This window comes from Ostrinia furnacalis, unplaced genomic scaffold (genome assembly GCF_004193835.3).
Source record: "Ostrinia furnacalis isolate ACB-3 unplaced genomic scaffold, ASM419383v2 OfSCF0682, whole genome shotgun sequence".
Lineage (NCBI taxonomy): Eukaryota > Metazoa > Arthropoda > Insecta > Lepidoptera > Crambidae > Ostrinia > Ostrinia furnacalis.
In genome coordinates this window covers 1,365,029-1,386,318 of record NW_021130921.1, presented here as the reverse complement: position 1 = coordinate 1,386,318, position 21,290 = coordinate 1,365,029, and the positions used below count along the sequence as shown (strand labels likewise).

The 21,290-nt window shown below is 35.6% G+C and overlaps 1 protein-coding gene across 2 annotated transcripts in view; it reads right to left on the bottom strand.

Moving 5' to 3' along the window:
• The window catches only part of LOC114366754 (fibroblast growth factor receptor 3), a 166,659-nt gene that overhangs the window by 24,876 nt on the left and 120,493 nt on the right, over positions 1 to 21,290 (bottom strand). The gene's annotated exons all lie outside the window — the stretch shown is intronic.

Sequence of the window (21,290 nt, the reverse complement as noted above, 5' to 3'; positions counted from 1 at the left end):
AGGCACAGCCAGAGATAATATTTAGACGCGAACTCTTTTCTTACGAACGTGAGTAATGTGTGTTCTTTGTAGATTAATAACCTCTAATATAGAGCAAGTAAACGCAGATAGCCCTTTGTTTATTCATTTAAATTTTTATTTGAATTGTGCCTACATTTATGATGACAAAGAAAATAGAACATATTCCTTCAACGGAATCCTTTATTTATCTCTGTTTGAGGGGTATATAGGTAAGATAAATAATAAGTAGAACTAAGAAAACCGATACTACTTTGTTGTGTACAGCTAACTTATTTGACCTTTCGGGTCGTAACGTAATCTAAAGGTGCTAACTCCTTTTACTAAAAGTTTTCTCAGTAACAAAGTATTACAAGTACTTACTTAACACATATCACGTATCGTAATGAAATAAAAATTACTCGTACTTTCTATTACTAGATTTATGAATGTATGTTGTGGACAGTTTGGGCAATAAATTGTAAAATGTTATTGTGTACGATGTATTATATGCCCCATATTAAATAATACCTAAGTCTTCTTGTTAGTAGCTCGCTGCCATGCAATTTATTTCAAAAGATCTTTTTTTCATTTTAAGATCAAGTTGGTAAGAAGAGTTTTGTTAACAAACAGAATTTTTAACAAATAATTGAGAAACTAAACCCGTAAACGTTATTAGGTAGATTACTCTCTACGCAAAGTTTTGACCCTTCTGTACTTTTGATCTATGATCAAGTGACAAGATCAACGAAGCAACGCGTGGTGTCGCGTGCGCATTATCTATTGTTCAGAACCGGATTTCCACGTAGTCTGTCTTTCCGGATTTTCTTGCATTTTATTGAGATAGCAGACTAAATTGTAATGCATTTGCCTATTGTGCGCAAGTACAAGATAAATCACAAGTGTGAAGTAAAACAGTGAATTATTATGAGACCACGTGTAAGTATAATGACGCTTAAATTGTGCCATCTTTTTTGTTTATTTCTTTCCTTTCTTGTTTGTGAGGTGTACAAAGTGTTTCTCTATCTATCTCTAATCTTTGCTATGTAATCATTTACTTTTGCGGCTGATACAATCTGACATTACAGGTTGCATTTGAAACTTTTTTGTAGTGGTTTTATATGTACTAATTTGTTTCCCGTGCTTCCCAAGTTGGCGTGGTAATTCGTGTAGGAGACGCAGTAGGCAGATACGGCCCCAGAAAGCGCTAGTGTGTTGGTGGTTAATTTTCCCCCGGGACAAGGTTGGGTTCCTTCACTGGTTGGGTTTTTATTGGCAGTCAAGCTGTAGATCCTGGCTACACAGGAGTTGCACCGGTGGGAATGAGAGGTGGGAATAGTCCCGTAGTGTGTTGGTGGCCTTAGTGATAATAGTGATTGATAGTAGTTACTCAGATTCTGCATATGTGTGGTTCCACTGCATCTTAACATGAGAAAGTCGTTGACACCATGAAGATAGGTAGATAAGAGAGACAAATACTTTAATTAAGCTGACGCAAATGAATTGAGCGTGTTAAATTTAACCCTATAGAGATCCAAAATGAGTAATAAGGGATTTTATGCCTTAAAAATGTATGTTAAATGTTACTGAGGCAAGTGTGGTTTTGTTCCCCAGTCGACGAAGCACATGATGTCGTGCCCTGCGTGCCCAAATAACTGCATGCAGGAAGATTTTATGAAGGCTACTGACAACGCCAATCTTGTGGCGGAGTTTTGGGGCTGACACTGTGTAGGTTTGTTGTCGACACGATAATAAGAGTCATTTTGGACAAAACTCGAATGTTCTAGTGACAATACAATGTGATTGTGTTGAATCGAGTCTTTAATAAATTTACACGAGTAGACAGAATAGAGACCGATCTTCCATCGATTCCACGCGTTTATTATGTATGTTTGTCACAACTTTACTTTTAGAATGTTTAGCCACTCGTAACTTCAGCGTACCCCCCTAAAGTTTCATCCCTCTTCGTGGAGGGGGGAAAAACCAGACCAGATGAAATCGATGAATATAATATATAGCTGCACCATATACCACGTCTAAATACATGCGTGCGCAATACAAGATGGGTGATGAAATATTCATAAAAACAAATCGTATTTGCGAAAATATCCAACCAAATTGTGGATGTGGAACTGTGTAACAACATTTGTAACACATTTACCCAACACCATAGGGTCCCTAAGGAATGAAATTTCAGAGCAGCTTTTTCAACCCTGAAAATGGATTTGAACCATTAGAAATTTAATTCTAATATAATTAGAGTGGATTCGTGGGAATTGTATTGTGTAAAAATACGTTCAAAGCGTGAAAATGTGGTGTTGTGATAATTATAATTTAGGTACCTTTCTTTTTTATTTTAGGCTACTCTTCTCTCCGGGATAATCTGGAAGGAATCGTTTTTCAGCAGTAAAACAGTCTAATTTAAGCTAAATTCAACCTGTCATGTTCCTTCTATGTAAGGTCTAACTTGAGCTGCTTATTCCTACTTGTTGTGTTCCATATTGTAATTATTTAAAATATGCAAAATATGGATAAGGATCCACGAAGGTTGAAGCACATTTATCTGGCTGTAGCACATTTATTAACCCAGAAAGGGATCGTAATCGTATCAACTCCAGGCGGTCAGTATTCTTTGTATGAAACACCATATCAACTCACACTTATCCGCACCGTAACGTAAACGCCTCGCCTCGCGATTGACAGCGCGCGGAAGACGATGACAGCTCGCAAAAGGCGATACGGTGTTGATCCTTTCAGAGTTGATAATATAATGTCTGCTATGACCTTATCACCTTACCTCATCGTAAAGGTAGCAGGGAAGCGCTGGACGCAGGCCGCTACCAATTGCAATCGATCAACATGGAAAGCATTGGGGGAGGCCTATGTTCAGCAGTGGACGTCCTATGGCTGAAATGATGATGATGATGACCTTAATTCACTTTCCATTAGCAAACTATAATTCACACAGTAAAAGATACAGTCCCATACGTGCAATTGAAACAAAAGAACGCAATTTGCACACCAAAGACTTAGTTAAATCGCCCAGTTAAAAATCTGTGCTAATGATATGCGCAGTTAATTACTGGGGTATACTTTTTAGCGCTTTGTTGAGTACAATGGTTTAGTTTTGCAAGTGCGTTGTTCTTGGGATTTATGAATAACGCGTAAAGAATACTAAGCAGAATAACTTTAAGGTTGTAGACTGTGCACCAGTCAACGAATATTTTCTATTATTAGATAGGTAAGTACTTACAAAAAAAAGTTTCTGCTAAGCATCGCATACAAAATGTTTGTATCGTGTGGAGGGGAGCGAACCCGCTATCTTTGGCATAGTGTTCAAATTATCATCAATTGTAAAAATATTATAGGTCATCAGTTGTACTCATGCAGTAAGTTAATATATGAGTTTTCTCCTAGAATAAAAAGAAATTAGTGGAAAAATAAGTTTACCCGAACCCGCTCTGGATGCAAAGGCTTAAGTTGTTTATTGTTGTAGCTAAGTTACGATCTATGGGAAGATGTCCTGGTAGAGTAGGCATTAAAGTTACACTTATGGTCTTCATAGTCATTTTAAGAGGTTTAAAAATTGTGAATAGAACAGTAAAATTAAAATCTTTAAAGTTATCATCGAGTAGGTACCCTGCACCTAAGTTCATTATTAACGTTTGATAAAAAATCATCTTCTCTTCTTACGCAATTGTCATAACTTATTGTCTTTAGAGTCGTTTCTGCCTTTAAAGGTTCCAACCAATAATTTGTATTATTATGATGAGACTTGAGAGATGTGCGCTCACGCACCTCGCGCGTGCCTAACGAAAGTGATAGTAATTGAACAGACATAGAGACGTTAACGGTAAACAATAGCGTGTATTCTACGCATATTACTCGTTTATGTAAGCCGTGTATGGCTAATATTATACACGATGTTCTTTGGCGGAAATCCCAGAGTCAGTATCTCGTCATAACTATCACTATTACTATAGTATAAAACAAAGTCGCTTTCCACTGTACAGACAGTGTAGTCACAGACATCTTAGTAGGTACATAGGGACAGCCCTATGTACCTACTAAGATGTTTAAAAGTAAAAATCTTAATAGTATTTTACATTTTTAGCTCTGCAAAAATTTTCTTTGCTTGTAATTTAGAAAAGTATAAGAGTAGTAACATACTCAAACATTACGTAGACTTTGAATTAGTTAGATATCGGAGTTGGAAATCTATCGTTCTCTATTCTAACTTCTCTGTTTATTTGTAAATCGAAATCAAACAATTACGAATGGTTAAATTTTGAATGAATCAAATGAAAATCCACTTTACATTCGAGTGTGAATTCCTGCAAACGCTATTTTTGAAAATTCCGGGAATTTTCCAGGAATTTTGTAACAAGTGCTCGAATACTCCTGTCTCTCTTTAGAAATTTGAATTTATAAACCATGCCATTCAATACCATCATAATATTTATACACCCTCCCCTTCCCTCAGCCCTTGATACGATCGTAGACTAAATTATAATTAAGATACTTACAGTAACAAAAAAGTAGAATAAAATCAGTTCATCCATTTAATAGCAACGATGCTGCCACAAGAAAAACTTTTTTTTTCCGTCAGGAATTAAAATACGTCAGCTCAACGAATGTGACGTAAAAGATCAGAAGCTGACACCATAAATTAAATTCTCCAAATTCGCGTCACCTTTTGCAAGCATAAACTGCTGACTTAAGTATGCAATTAAATCACCCATTATCGTGAGAAACCTGGACACGTAAGAGCAGCGGTGTTTACGAGTAGAGCACATAAAGTTAACCCAGTGGCATCTTATCTCGTTGTATTACAGTTTATTATGGCACAAATTTGGATAGTATGATGTGTTTTCGAGTACAAAGAAAGGTGGTTATCCAATAGTCGCTCGCAAAGGTCGGAGGGCGCCTCGTGACATAATGCCTTGTGGTTTTCCTGAAGGGGCCAGGGTTTATGAGTTACTAATAATTGCTTTATCTACGTCTGTGGGGTTTATGTAAAATGGATTTGACAAATGTGTGGTTGTTGTGATGTTTGTGTAAAGGAAAATGATGTTTCTATTTAAAAATATCGACTTGAAATGGTTGACACTGTCTCTTCTCTAGTTTTAAACGATTTCTCAGTAAGTAATCCATAGTAAGTTTAAGTACCAATTAAAGCAGTCGATTTTCTCAACTGAAAAATTCAATAAATGATTATCAAAACCAACAAGAAAAGTCACACAACGTGTAATATAGTACTCGTAATTTCAGCCATTTTGTTCTTGAATAAAATCGAAAGAAATTAGAATCAAGCTGTAGTTATAAGTAATTACTTTACTTGTAAGTTACTTTGACAGTTTCTACGTCACATTACAATACCCTATTGGCCAAGATATTTCTGTCAGTCTATATTTTACACTGACAGCCCTACGGCGTGTCCCAGTGGTATTAAATTATATAAACACTATCATAATAATGTTTTAACCTGTGATCCTCAGTTCAAAACTAAATAATATGGTTACAATCCGCACACCAACTATAATTTTATAACGATATTTTTTGCAAAAATATTGTTGAAATCCGCAAGCTTATGGCTGAGTTGCTCCACCTAACTTTGACCGTAACTATGACAATAACAGGTGTTTTTGTATGGATTTTGACAGATTTTTGACGTTTGTCAAAGTTTTAAAGTAAGATGGTGCAACCCAGCCTAAATGTTGCAAAATAACTCAAATTATTTTTTGTCGAACTGAAATCACACGTGCGTAAAGCTTCGTCACAATATCAGTGGCATCATACGAGTAGATACAATTGAAATGGTTACTATATTGTAACAATAGTGTCGTGTGCTGACGACTGCTTTATTAACCGCTGACCATCGACTATTAGTTGGCCGATAGTTGGGCCCGATTCTAATTTGTATTAATAAATCGGCCGATACCAAATGGGTGTAATTTGAACACTTCCTTGCATGCCCATACTGACCCGACCCAACTATCGGTCAACTAAAAGTTGTCGGTTTGCGCCTAGGCTAACGTCCGTATTCACAAACGATGCTTGCTTAAGTGAAGCAGCAAATCGAACGCACAGCGTTGAATAGAGCTCTGTGATTGGTTCGTGTGTCTTTGAGACCTCAACTAATGTTTGTGAATACGGGCATTAATCTTTTTACAACCAAATACCAAGGTGCAAACACCAAGAGTAAAAAGGCAGCGCTTTTAAATAATAAAAAGTCTGCCGCAAAACTTTACCCTTTCACGGGATTCGACCCGTGGCAGCTTTGGTTGAAGTACGGGGTTTGATTCACCAGACCATACTTCCTTCAAATTGGCGTTTGTTAGACTGACCCATTTCTGGTCAGCCAATTCAAAGATGTTTTTAATTAGGACCTTTTTAATTAGGGATAGCGTTTATTCCTAAAATAATTGGATTCGGAATAAAAAAAACGGAGATTATAAATTACGCATTAACCGGAGATGGATGTGAATAAATCCTTCAATCGATCTTCCGTAGATTTTTGATAATGTTGATTTGATGCATTTTTGTTGGACGTCTTTCAGACTACCATAATGTAAATACCACATTACTAAAGAAGAAAATATTAATTCATCCAAATTATGAAACAAATGAATACCGAAAAAACAAAACAAGAAACATTACGACGACCATACAAATTAAGTTGTTATGTTTATAGCGTGATTTGAACACACCTATTGTAGCTTTGTACGCTTTAACTGATTTTTAATTTGATGTACAGTTAGCAGCGACATACAATTAATAATTTAAACCTTACTACAACTGACGTAAAAAAGAGTTGACACAGAACTTGCCTTGAATGTAACGCATGAAGGAAAAAACAAAATACATTTTTGTATCTAATGGAGTCGTAATAATCTATATTTTGCAACATTATGTTGTTGACTGTACCTCAAAATCTAAAGCAAACCAATTCACACGAATTTATTGTTCATCATCTATTGTCTCTAGCGGATCAACTCTAGTATTTTCACTAACACATTTTGGACTCTATCATTTCAGGTGCAAGTTTGACAATCGAATGAGCTTTTCAGCGGTCGTTCCGTTATGCAATACACACCGAGGGGCGTAAGACTCATTATTATATTTTGACTGACCATTAATTTACGAACAATGGATAGAAATGTTGGGAAACGGATTGCAATACGATTGAAGAACTGATGTGTTAAGTAGCTAAGTCGAGTGGTTTATTGTGATGTAATTTTCGATGTACGGACTGATGAAACTTTTCAGTTTTTTTATTTGTGTCATTTGTAAGTTGCTGGTTTACCTAATCTAGATACTTTTTTCAGTTTAGGACAAATATTCCTAAAGTAAAACAGTTGTTTGTCCTTTTTAATAGCCTATGTCTGAAGGACGTTTACCCTACCCTATATTGTACCTAAACCCTTACGGCTTTTGCTATTCGTTCATCCATTCGTACCTGTCGGTCCATATAACAACGAACTGGACATTTATTGAATCTCCAACTACATGGATATTTACTCACGATGATGCACTCGCCCGAGTTGTTGACTCTAAAAGACAGTGGACAGTTTCAGCCCACCAAAGCCTACCTACGGATGACGATGGGCAGGAAAACCCTATGCCATCTTGTGTGGGTGATTTTAGCAACAAAATATAGAGTCTTATGTGCCGGACTGTACATAGAAATTGTGCACCCAATTATTGAATCCCCAAGCACTCAGATATTGACTCACGATAATGCTGAGTGCATACTACCTGCGACCTGTTTCAAAATTCAATTAACTTTATCTCCGGTGTGTACATGATTAATGGTAGGCTTTCCACGCCATTTTGTGATGGAACTGCTTGGTTAATTGATGGCTAGTTTTTACAGAAGCTGTTTAGCAACGATAAATTTAATTATTATGGTTATTGATATTAGTAATCTGTGTGCTATAAAGTACTTACTACAAACTTGGTAAAGATTTAACCGACAGGTCATATTATTATGTTAAAAAACTGGAAGATATGGAAATCTTTATCAAGCGTACCTAATCAATGAGAATTCATATTTTCTCATTAATTTTGAAGAGGTGCTCATTAAGTACTCTTAATAGAAAGATATTATAGTTCTTTATCAGTTTACTTCTTACACGGTAAGGTAATTATTTATTTCTTGACCTTTTATTGCTCTACAAAGATACACAAAATTATTTTAAAGGCAACCATTATGGTGTTGCTACCAATGAGGTGATGAATGATTGCTTACCATAAGCCTATTTACCTCCTTCTCTATAAAAAGTGTTACTAGGTCGAATTTTTTAACCATTAGAGCACCATTTACCTTACTTATGTAATGATAAGATGTTTACGCCTGTATTCACAAACGATGCTTGCTTAAGTGAAGCAGCAAATCGAACGCACAGCGTTGAATAGAGCACTGTGATTGGTTCGTGTGTCATTGAGCGTCCACGCGCACTGTGAGACCTCATAGTAATGTTTGTGAATACGGGAGTTACCTACTAACTCCTTTCAATAGTACTAACTACAAAATTCAGTTCGCTTTCTGCAAATAAGCCTCCATTCATGTACTAATTAAGCCTATTACGACTCAAAGGGTAAATCTACATACACAACGATTTTCCTAACACTTTGCTTTACTTAACTAAGTTTGAAAGGTAAATCCTAAACATAATAGTAATTTTACACGTCCAATAACGGTAATAGCTAGTCATTTGTACTGACAAATGGTTAAATTAGCGTTTGCATCACCAGTGATTCTTATTTCAATCAACCCAAGGTCGAGAATGAGCTGGCAAATGCAACAAGTGTCTGCAGAAGTGAACAGCTGACTGCCATATAAAGTGAACTTTAAGTGCAGACAATAGAGGTGATAGTAAAAGTTGTTTTAAGTTCATAAAGCACGCATGCGCATTATTTGTGTACGGTCAGCTGCAGAAATGTGCAATCACTGCAATTGTAAAGTTAATGGAATGGTGTAAAGTTGATGAGTTTTTATGTAAAGATATTTTGTATAAGTTGCATGTTATTTCTCTAAAGGTACATAACATACTAATATTGTTTTTGAAATGATTGACTTCATAATAACAATTTTTTTACTTAGTTCCGATATTATCTCGGGACATCATCATGTGGTATTGATGCATGGGATTGTAAGTTTAATAGATAATTAATTAAGGACATAGACCATAATATCATTAATTTTAAAAAATCGGGCTTACTTCGATCGGAACTCAAACCCTGAACCGTTAAAACTTACTGCATCGCATCCAGGAAATTCCCGCAAAATAAATACAACTATGTATTTATTTTTATTATATCGCGCTTCCAATCGTCCAATCTGTAAACCATAGGAGAGGTTATATTCATCATTGAAGTCATTTGTCTATAATGATGAATATTTTGTTCGTGAGACGTGTAAAAGCGATTTTTAAACGCCTATTTACAGAATAACTATGCTATGACTTTACAAGTTATTATTTTGGTATGATAAGTTCAAGTCCTGAAATGACGATGACGATGAAATTTTTTAAGACGTTTTTGTACGTTAAAAAATTTCATCGTCATCGTTTGCGCTTTTTAAAAGGCTATTTGCAGAAAAGCCATTTTACATCTCTTTTGCGCTTTTTAAAAGGCTATTTACAAAACAATTATGCTATGACTTCACAAGTTATTGCGTATTTACTGATCATGCTGACTGTACCGTGAATTGGCGAAAGCAACTCGTGACGTCAAAGTTCACTCTCACTGTCGGGGCGGGTCGGTGATGCACAAGTTCCGTGTTTGTTTACCGAATTACACGGACGTTTTGCGTAACCGAGCGCGAGACGGGTTAACAAATGCAAATATGAAGGTATTTTTTTATTTATACTTTTTGTCTTGACAATCCCACTCGGGTTGGATTCCCATCGTTCGTTCGTTCGTTTCAGCCGAATGACGTCTGCTGGTGGACAAAGGCCTCCCCCAAGGATTTCCATGCTAAGTGCAAACATAGTTGACAACAGCATTCGCTAATAAAATAAAGTTCAGAGAGCATGACGCATGACGCGGAGGGTGACCCCAAAAAAAATGGGAATGGACCAGGAAAAGAAGAAGAAATAAAGTTCAGAGAGCGATGGTTTGTATATTTTTTCAGCGAGAGATGGCGGGAAACGTGCGAAGAGCTTATCTGTCTCTACAATCGACGCGAACGCCTCAACGTGACCACGACCGCTCTGCCAAGAGCGAAACAACAAAGAAGAAGAAAATACTTCCAAAGATCGACTGGTAGAGATTGTCATACAGCATTAAAAAAAATATCCTTGGACATTTACACTGCGCTTCTAGTCCCAAACTAAGCAAAGCTTGTACTATGGGTACTAGACAACGGATATAAACATACTTAAATACTTTTTTTTGTAAATACATACTTATTATACATAGAAAACACCCAGTCCAATACAAACAAATATAATATAATTAAATTAAGTTCGCCTTTTTGCGTGCAATAAAGTTTTTAAACAAATTATTAAATAAACATTTCTTCAGCCCATTTCTGAAATGACACTTGAACTCGCTTCCAACTCAATTCAATGCCCCGTTTAATTTTCTCAGTAAAATGTCGGACTTGATTTCTTTGGAATATAATATGAAACTGGCAGTTCGCAGGAAAAAATAATCGTTGTAAAAGTATTGGAAAACAGAACGCAATATCATGCGTGTGATTGGTTTATTTGAACTTCAAAACTTCAATGTTCTACACCTAACATGCTTGAATTTATTCTGGGATGTACTTGTTCTCGAGTCTAGGATTGTATTATCAAAGTCAAGATGACTAATTCAAGTCGATGAATGCTCTAAGGCCCGGTTTCTCAAGAATCTCAATCCAAAATTTTTTGGCTGGAACGGGCTCATCTTTTAATCTAGTGTGAAATTATCATATTAAATTCATCCTTGAGTAAGAAGAAGATGAGCACACTCAAGCTGGAAATCCCAATTCAGAAACCAGGCCTAAATATTGAATTTCGACAATAATATCATGCCGTATTTGAGGGTTACTTTAGCCCTAGAGAAAAACTTTGGCTCAAAAAGTATTGAACTTAAGCAAACTATCTTGCAACCAACTAAAATATAGGCGTCAGTATAACGCTATTTAGGTACGCAATGTTTGTATCATTTATCGACATTGCTACGAAGAGGTGGGAAATTAAATCCTTTTTTGTTTTGAGCCAAAGTTGCCCCCTGGGGCTAAAGTAACCCGCAATAATTATAATGGTGCATAAAATTATGCTTTAGTCTGAATTCAGTTTTCAACGTCACTAAAAAGACAAGATCACCGGTTAAAATATTAAAAACCGGTACGAAACGACCTAAAACCTAACTCACGCTACATAATAATAAATTCCTGATACCCTCGTCGCTACATTTTTACAGACAGTATTATGTGCTGATTGACTGACAGACAATGAGGGTTAAAAGGTTTTTGGGTGGATAGACATTAGCGCGGACGAATGAAGAGAATGCCAGTCACTGGCTGTTTACATTTATAATGGCTATTGTATTTCTCGCTTTGAATTTTGATGGTCAATAACTCTTAAGCTGAGTTGGACCACAAGGCTGCGCTGCTGCTGCTGTCACAAGGAGCGCCAGAATGCGAGATTCCCGATTATTTTTATCGCAGACGCTGCTAGCATTAGCATTCAAGGTCGTAAGTACATCGTACATCAGACTACACAGTGTTATTGCATATTAGCACCTAAGTATTACAAATACGTAAGATACCACAGGATAACCCTGATACTGTCGTCTGTACAAGATAAATTTCGAGACAGCCCTGGCGACTGGCGCGGTCTTGATATACTCGTATGCTGAGCGGGTTGCCTTTTTGTCAGAGGGCACAAGCAGCTATACATTAATTTGTGTATCTCCTTCATTGTGTACCTATGTTTTTCCTGCTTGTATGTCTTTCTTTCAAATAAAAAACTATTCTATTCTATTCTATTAACATAAATCCCTTTAATATTGATGTATTGTATGTAATCTTTGTCAGTATTACTTTCACTATCATAGCGGTTCGCGATCATATGAAATGCTCCATTTCTGGATTTATATTTTCGAACCGGTAGAATTCCGTTTCACGTACTTTGCACAAATCGTAAAGGAATTTATTCAGAATTTGTGCCATTTCGCATGTGAAACCGAATTGCTATGCTACAGAAATTCGAATTTTTCTGTTTACCAAATTATTCACGTATTGTGCATAACATCTGAATAGATTATTTATAAATCTAAAAGCAGATTCTTTTAGATTGATATTGATGTGAAGCATATTATTAAATTCCTCTCCATCATCCTAATGTGTTGGGAGAGGCCATACAAACTTTTCGTGAATGACTTTGCCAAACAAATCTCATAAAATAATAAGTACCTACTTACTTATTCGACTATATTTAGAGCTTCAATCGGAATTATCTTTCGAATGAAAATGGTAAAACACCAAGCTAAGCAGTCATTAATGATTCAATAGGTAGTGTAGTAGTAGTAGTTCTCATTTCAGTCAAATAACGTCCACTGCTCTAAAGGTCTCCCTAAGGATTTCCATAACTATCGGTCCTGCGCTGCCCGCATCAAGGTACTTCCCGCGACCTTCACCAGATCGTCTTCCCAGTCCCAATACCGTAGGTAAGACTGTTGTAATAGGTACTATCTATATTATAAAAGCGACAGGTCACTGATTGACTGACTCACTCACTCATCACGAAATCTCAGAAACCACAAGTGCTAGGAGTCTCAAATTTTGTATGGGGGTTCCTTTTAGAACGTAGGTGCTCACTAAGACGGGATTTTGCAAAATTCAACCCCTATGGGGGTAAAAAGGGGGTTTGAAGTTTGTATGAAAGGCCTCTGTTTTTGAAGTAAGAGACTTGAAATTTAAAATGCTCTATAGATGCTAAGAACGGATTTTACGAAACTCCACCCCTAAGGGGGTAAAACGGGGTCCTCGAGTACGAAGTCGCGGACGGCCGTTAGTTTTGCTATACATTTAGATTATAAAGAAGTGTGAAGAAATATTAGAAGTCATCTAAATTCTTTTATCAAGCAATATAAAAGTTCAATCATCAAACATATATTGCCTAAGATAATGGATGTTATTTCGTGCGGTCTACGGATGTGACTCATTAATCACGATGACTCTCGTCCGTTATCAGTATCAATCTGCACTACAGTCAATGACTGCAATCGGTCTGATTACTTAACCCCAAATGTACCCTGGCATAGTCATAATAGATCAGAAAGTTTAAGTTTGTAAGTAGATATACACTTACAGAGCGCAAAGCATTTTTTCTGCGTCAAAAAAAATGCAGATTTACTCAACACGAACGTCTGAAAACAGAACTTAAAAATGTTGCATTTTGGAGGAAAATCAATTTTTAAAGAGCCTTAACGTGTTCATAAAAGGCTTTCTAAAGCTGTGGTTGAGCTTAAATTATAGTGAGTTTAATTTAATTAACTGGTCTAAAACTTCGTTCGTTCATTTCAGCCAAATAACATCCACTGTTGGACAAAGGCATCCCCTAAAGATGAATAAAAAGTATTGTAATTTTAATCTCGATTTTCACTACGCTAATATTTTGATCATTCATTTAGGTAAAAAATAAAACATTTTTTTACAGAATTCGTTGTGATATAAATGGCTCTATGGAAACAAATCCACTCCCTCTTTTAATGAGGATAAGCTCTGTTGGTCAACTTTGATCTATTATTATATAGAGTTTCATTTCATATTCGTTCATTTACCTCCCGGCTTGGGGGCCAAATCTTCCATAATACATCGTCCACATAAATATTATAATGTATAAGTATTAAGTATACTTTAAAATGTTGTTTAATGTGTAGGTATGTTCTGTGAGACTTATTGTAAAATTTTATTAATGTACTCATGACATGTATTTTGTCTTAATGAGTTAAGTGTGTATTTTGTCTTAGTTATCACTGAAAAAAATGTTTGGTTACTGCTTACACAACAAAAGTGACCACCGAACACTTTGGTTATGAGGAACAAAATGTTGTGTAAATTAAACAAATAATTCAGTAGTGAGCTAGACTTGGTTTGGTTATATGTACATAGTTAACGCTTGGTTCGCCAGTTACTTTTTTGTGTAAAAGCTGTAACCAAACATTTTTGACGATTTGTAAGTACATACTATTTATTAGTCTATTCAAATAAAAAAAAAATTGACTTTGACTTTGACTCTGAGTAAAAAAAAAAATCTTTGAACCGAATGTTATCTTATTTGTTTTGACTACATCAATACTTAGGAAACCCTTTCGATTTTAGCGCCACGAATGACTATTACGCTGATTAGTTTTGCCTCTAATATCTTATAATGACTAGCCTATGTCGCCGATCGCATAAAAGTTCGTAATTGTGAGTTACTATCACTTGAGGTAAGGTCCAGTCATTAAAATCAAGTTGCTACAGCAATGATGGGTTTACGACTGCTAGTTAGTTCGCTTACTAAATATTTGATTAATACTACTTAGTAGCAAAATAGTCTATACTTTTTGGAATTTAAATCAGAAATAATTTTTTATCCATTTATGTGTCCCATGGGTTAATTGAATCCCCGAATTAAGGGACTAAGCCCTTAACCACTTTATCACGAAAGAAAGAAATAGTTAAATAGTCGATTTTTGGTCCAATCAGGCTATTTCTTATGAATATATTCTTATTTCTTATCTGGTGAAGGTCGCGGGAAGAGCCTGGATGCGGGCAGAGCAGGATCGTTCATTGTGGAAAACCTTGGAGGAGGCCTTTGTCCAGCAGTGGACGTCATTTGGCTGAAACGAACGAACGAACAGGCTATTTCTAGTACTATAGTATTATAAACGCAAAAGATTTTAAAGATATTCAGCACTTCCCACATTAACAACCGGCTCTAATTTGATAAAATGTTACAATGTCATAACTCAAACAACAAAATATTTACTTATTAAGATGTACGTTGACAAAGTAACGGGAAAAAGTTTGTTAAACTAAATGAAAGCATCCAATGATGATGACATTACATAACTAAAGAAGTTGTAAACAGATAAACACATAAATATAATTATTATTAGAATTTTATGCGAAGTAATCGGCCCACGACAGGTTAATGGAGAGTTTTATGTCTTAAGAGTTACTTAGATCTTTCTTTTAAGATTATTTTATGAAAAGTTATTTTGAATATTTTATGTATAACGTCAGCTGCAGTTGCGGGTTGTAATTCCGCCAAAGTAGCCAAGTATAAGATGTCTTGTAAATTTTTTGGCCACTTTGGGTGTCAAAACTATTTAACGTCGACTGTAAATCCTATAATGTCGCGATCATCGCGAGCATTTTAATATGTACTCAAAGATGTAGAAGTATGTGTAAAGTGTATGTTTTATGTTTTGTTAAATTATGTATTTATTTAAGTACCTAATGTGTTAATTACTTTAGTCGCTATATTAACTCTACTTAATTGTGTGATAAAGTTTTTGTTAAGTACAAATATGCATGTTTAAAAATATTCTTAGTGTTGTATTGTTTTCTAGTAGGTACCTACACTTTGTGATCAGACTGGTACATTCTATTTTTCATTTTCTTTGACGTTGTGTGTTGTAACATTTCGAGCTATTAAATAAATATACGAACATAAAACATATTTCTTGCTTAATTTCATTCCCAGTCATGCGTCAGGTCAGAGTACTCGACCGTTCTGTTTGTGTTATTCAATATTTCATCAACACACAATAGAGCTAGAAGTAGCAGGTTCGATCCCGAGTTAAGCAAAATTAAATGATCGTACTAACGATAGTAAATAACATAAATATTATAAGACTAGCGGCCGCCGGCGACTTCGTACGCGTGGATCCCGTCTTACCCCTTAGGGGTTTAATTTTGCAAAATCCCGTCTTAGTGAGCACCTACGTTCTAAAATGAACCATGCAAAATTTGAGACTCCTAGCACTTGTAGTTTCTGAGATTTCGTGATGTCAGTCAATCAGTGACCTTTCGCTTTTATAGATATAGACTAGCTTTGGTCGCCCGCTACGCGGGCTACAAAAGCTAGATCTGCGATGCTGGCCGCTCCGGGCTTCGCCCTACGCGGCGCTCGGCCTGCGGCCTCGCATTCGGAGCTCGGCCTTCGGCCTCGCAAAAATTACAGGGGGTGTTTATTGTCTGTCACTGTGCTCTTGTGCTTTTTTGACGCAACACAAGTTTAACTATGGTAACTCTCGGGATTTGAACCATCGCTCGGCCTTCGGCCTCGCCTTTCTGTCTGTCACTGGGCTCTAGTCCTTTTTTGATTTAGGATGTTCCGCTAAAAGCATATTTTTTTGTTTCTAGCAAAAATTTTGTATCTTGCATCAAAGATAGGAAGTTGATTATTTTTTTCAAAAATCTGCAATTAATAGGGAATCTGTCAAAAAAAAGAAATCTGAGAAAAGTCGACCCAAAAAAAAGATAAAAAAATTTAAAGCCTACTGGGTCGTACAATTTGAAAAAATCACAAAATTAACGATAACTTCTAAACTATGAAAAATCGTAGAACATACATGGGGGTGAAATCGATAGGTCTAGTCCTCACCTATCACCTGCCTTCGGCTTGACACCTTACAAGAAACACCCTGTATATTATAGACTAGCTTTGGTCGCCCGCTACGCGGGCTACAAAAGCTAGATCTGCGATGCTGGCCGCTCCGGGCTTCGCCCTACGCGGCGCTCGGCCTGCGGCCTCGCATTCGGAGCTCGGCCTTCGGCCTCGCAAAAATTACAGGGGGTGTTAACTGTCTGACACTGTGCTCTTGTGCATTTTTGACGCAACACAAGTAAATCTATGGCGACTGTCGGGATTTGAATCAACGCTCGGCCTTCGGCCTCGCCTTTCTGTCTGTCATTGGGCTCTAGTCCTTTTTTGACGCATTAAAAAAAAATCTATGGCGACTCACAGGCTTTGAACTATCGCTCGGCCTTCGGCCTCGCCTTTTTCTACGTTAGCTGAGCCCCCCTGCATACAATTTGTATGGAGAATTTAGTCCCTTTAGGAAAACGGGTGAACGCTTGGCGGCCANGTGGCCTTAAAGCAGATTATATACGTCACAAAAACTCAAAAAAAGTTTAAAAAAAAAATGACGCATCTCGGAATGACACCTCCCTAAAAACACCTCGAAATCGCATTTTCAATCCAAGATGGCGGCGCGGCCATTTTGTTTTTTTAATTTTTTCTCAATTTTTTTAACACATCTTGGCAACCTTAACAAACTCCCAAAAAAGAAAAAATTCAGGACCAAAGACAAAAAAGTTGTTGTCTCAAAAATTTCCGCCATATTGTTTTTTGGTTCAAAAAATCTAAAAAACCTGGGTGTCAAAAAATCTAGTAAAAAACAAACACTAACAATTTTACCCCCCTCCCCTCTAAATACCCCAAAAATACCCCTGATCAGTCAGTGAGTGAGTGAGTGAGTAGGAATCGAGCTTTATATAATATAGATATATATATATATATAATAGATAGATTAGGTTGGAAGACTAGAATTTGACCAGTCTCTATTTCCGTACCGCGCGGGAATAACTTGACATGTCATTTTTGCGTACTTTTCAGGGGAGCGATTTTAAAGTTTAGAGTTCCCTGGTAAATCGCAATTAATGATAATTGATAATATATTTTTATGATTGAAATAAGCTAATTTGATGCATATCTTTCGATTGGTGTAAGAATTTGAATAAATTATCTTCTTAATCTATTAAAAAAAAGACTTGTCAAGTTGTGTACCGACGACTTGTCAAGTTATTCACCAAAGAAAAACAAATATTTAAGGTGTAAAAATTGGATTTAAGTTAATTATTTTGAATGAAGTTTAAGTAAAAAAACAAAACATAAAAATAGAACATATTTTTATCACTTTTGCAATGAAATAGTAGCAAATTTATTAGAAAAATCAAATATAATCGCAGATTATGATCGCTTTTGATCAGGTAATTGTACGTTTACTTATAATTTAAAAAAAGACAAATAAAAGAACAAAAGCCATGCTTCATAACAAGCACAATTAATTTTAATTATTTTAAGCTTACCATTAAGCTTAAAATAATTAAAATTAGCTGGATACATTTTTGCGTAAGGTCGACACGCCCTTTCGCGTCCACCGTCCAGTTCACGTCCAAATGACGGATCACTCTAGAACGAAAGCTATTGCTATGATTCCCTGAATGTATGACACGTAAACCCACATTAAAAAAATCTTATAGCATGCTACCGTTTTTGCCAAAAATAAATCCCACATGAGCAGGTGCGCGTTTCAAGGTAAGTTTTTAATATATTTAGGTCTTGTTTGGGATTTACCGCAGTCTATAAGCCTTAACCATGAACCATACAATATGGATAATGATATTGGTGATTGTACTTTATTAAATGCCACTTAAAATAAGGTGGATGCGAATTTACTACAATGCAATTTCCACTTTGCGTCAGAAGTGATCGCGGTCTGGTGTAACTGGGTCTAAGATATTAAAATATACAAAACAATGCATGTTTTATATCATGTAAAACGTTACTTACATGACGTATCGAACACAAAGATTTTTTTCAGTACTTAGGCTTTTTCCTGGACGCTAATACACGCTCTTAATGTAGCTTACCCTTGTGATAGCCAATTTGCGTCCACATTATCACGACTATTTTTTAAATACAGACGTTGTAAATAATATTAAAAAGCAAACTGTGCCTAGAGAGGATACCATATTGCAAATTGAGCCATACTATTGAAATTTCAAAAAATGAAATAAACTAAAATATATGTATGTTTATAATTATTTGTCGGCCGTTTGGTGTAGTGGTTCGAAACGGACCACTATTCCGGAGGTAGCGGGTTCGATTCCCGCACATTACAAACATTTGTGTGCATGAACATTTATTTGTTTGTATTGGACTGGGTGTTTTCTATGTATAATAAGTATGTATTTACAAAAAAAAAGTATTTAAGTATGTTTATATCCGTTTTCTAGTACCCATAGTACAAGCTTTGCTTAGTTTGGGACTAGAAGCGCAGTGTAAAATGTCCAAGGGTATTTATTATTTATTATTTATTATAATTATTAAGTGTGATACCTAAATATTTTGAATACCAATTAGTAAGATTTTATTTATATTTTTTTATTTCCATGCTGTTATTAATTATTAGTGATTTTGAATGCATTTTTTCTATATTTTATTAATATTACAAAGACAATATTAAAACTTTTAATGGTTTAGAGCAAGTTTAATACAATACTTATAAAGACTAAAGGGAGCATAATGACAACAATTTTTCGTTCAAAATGATTACGAAAAATTGTATATTATTTTTATTCCTCAAATCTACCAACTCACTAAATGGACGAGATCTGGCGTATCGACCCTACTTACTTTTACCTCATCATTATTCCTAAATAATGTCATTGAAGTCAAATAGACTATAAAAATAAAATTATCCGGAACTTAAAATTGACCTAAAAGTTTATTATTAGATTTTTTACTTAAATTCTGTTGTCAAACGAAATATTAGTCTGTTATGAAAAAACATTAGTAGATAGTACCTACCTATTGACTAAACTTATCCTTCTTCTTTCAACTTGCTATTTAAACGTTAATTTAGTTTTAAACTATTGAAAATAGTAATAAAAGTAATAATTAACGCTTAAATATATTAAAAAATATTTTCAGGGGTTGGTAAGTAAGAAATATTTAAAGACGCTCGAAATCCTGACAATGTTATATTTTAACAACTGCTAATGACACATATAAAAATATGATTATACGAAGGTAATAGCTGGATAACTCCAAATATCCAAACTCTTGACTGCGTGCATAACAAGACAACTGCACATATCATGGATGTGTTTAGTACTCAGAGGGGATCATAACTTGATAACTGTTTTTGTCAAATTAAAAACGAAAATCCATAAATGTATAAGTCGAGATATTAATAAATACATGTTCTGACATACATTGATAAATCGAAATATAAATGTTTGTAAGAATAATATTAATTGGATATATCGTTATGTCAAATATTTATTGCCTAAATTAGAGATATTTACTTATGAACAAGAGCTGTATTTCAAGTATTTTTGGGTATTTCGAGTTGAGTTTTTTATACCAGTAGGGTATAAGGTAGAGGAAGCGCTTAAGCTAATAAAAAAAAAAACGGCCAAGTGCGAGTCGGGCTCGCGCACAAAGGGTTCCGTAGCAGCAACAGTTAAATCAACCTATCTCAAAAACTATAAGAGATACTTTGATCAAACCAAAAATCGTTGAAAGAGTTAATTAGCATGCATCACCTCTATTTTTTTTAGAATTTTATACCCCGTAGTTATAAAAATAGAGGGGGGGGGACATACTTTTTACGACTTTGAGAGCTGATATCTCAAAAACCGTTCACTTTAAGAAAAATGTTTTTTAGAAAACTTTATATCATTTTAAAAGACCTTTCCATTGATACCCCACACGGGTATGTACATCGAAAAAAAATTTTCATCCCTCAGTTACATGTATGGGGGGCCCCACCCCCAATTCTTTTTTTTACTATTTAGTGTCATAATTTTGTAGCGGTTCATACAACACATATTCCCATCAAATTTCATCACTGTAGTACTTATAGTTTCCGAGTAAATCGGCTGTGACAGACGGACAGACGGACAGACGGACAGACGGACAGACGGACAGACGGACAGACGGACAGACGGACATGACGAAACTATAAGGGTTCCGTTTTTGCCATTTTGGCTACGGAACCCTAAAAAAAGTGCAGGTCGAGATGTCAAGTTATTCCCGCGCGGTACGGATTTATTGGTTTAGGATTTTAGAGTTTGATTAACAGTATGTAAAACCTATACGAAATAAATTCATAAGTCACGGAACCTTTATTTGCATCTTTAAATCACGTCCTGGTCAAATATTTGAGCTACTTTTAGCAACTTATTTTCATATTTATATCGCCGATATTTTTTCATATTTATATACAAAAATATATTTTTATGCTTACACTACATTAAAAAAATGCTACTGTAAATGTGCTACTTAGGTACTTGCCAGATTGTTAAGAGACTACAAAGGAAATATAAACTGTGTGTGACATTCAATTTTCTTATGACAGCTTATATTCACGGGCACAGAGCATTCTGTATTCACCTTCAGCTTGATCGAATAAAGAAAGAGCGCCTCAAATATCTCACAATCCATTACTTTAAACAAACGACGATCGCCCGAACGTGCATGACCCACGCGGAAGTTACGAAATTCTCTCCA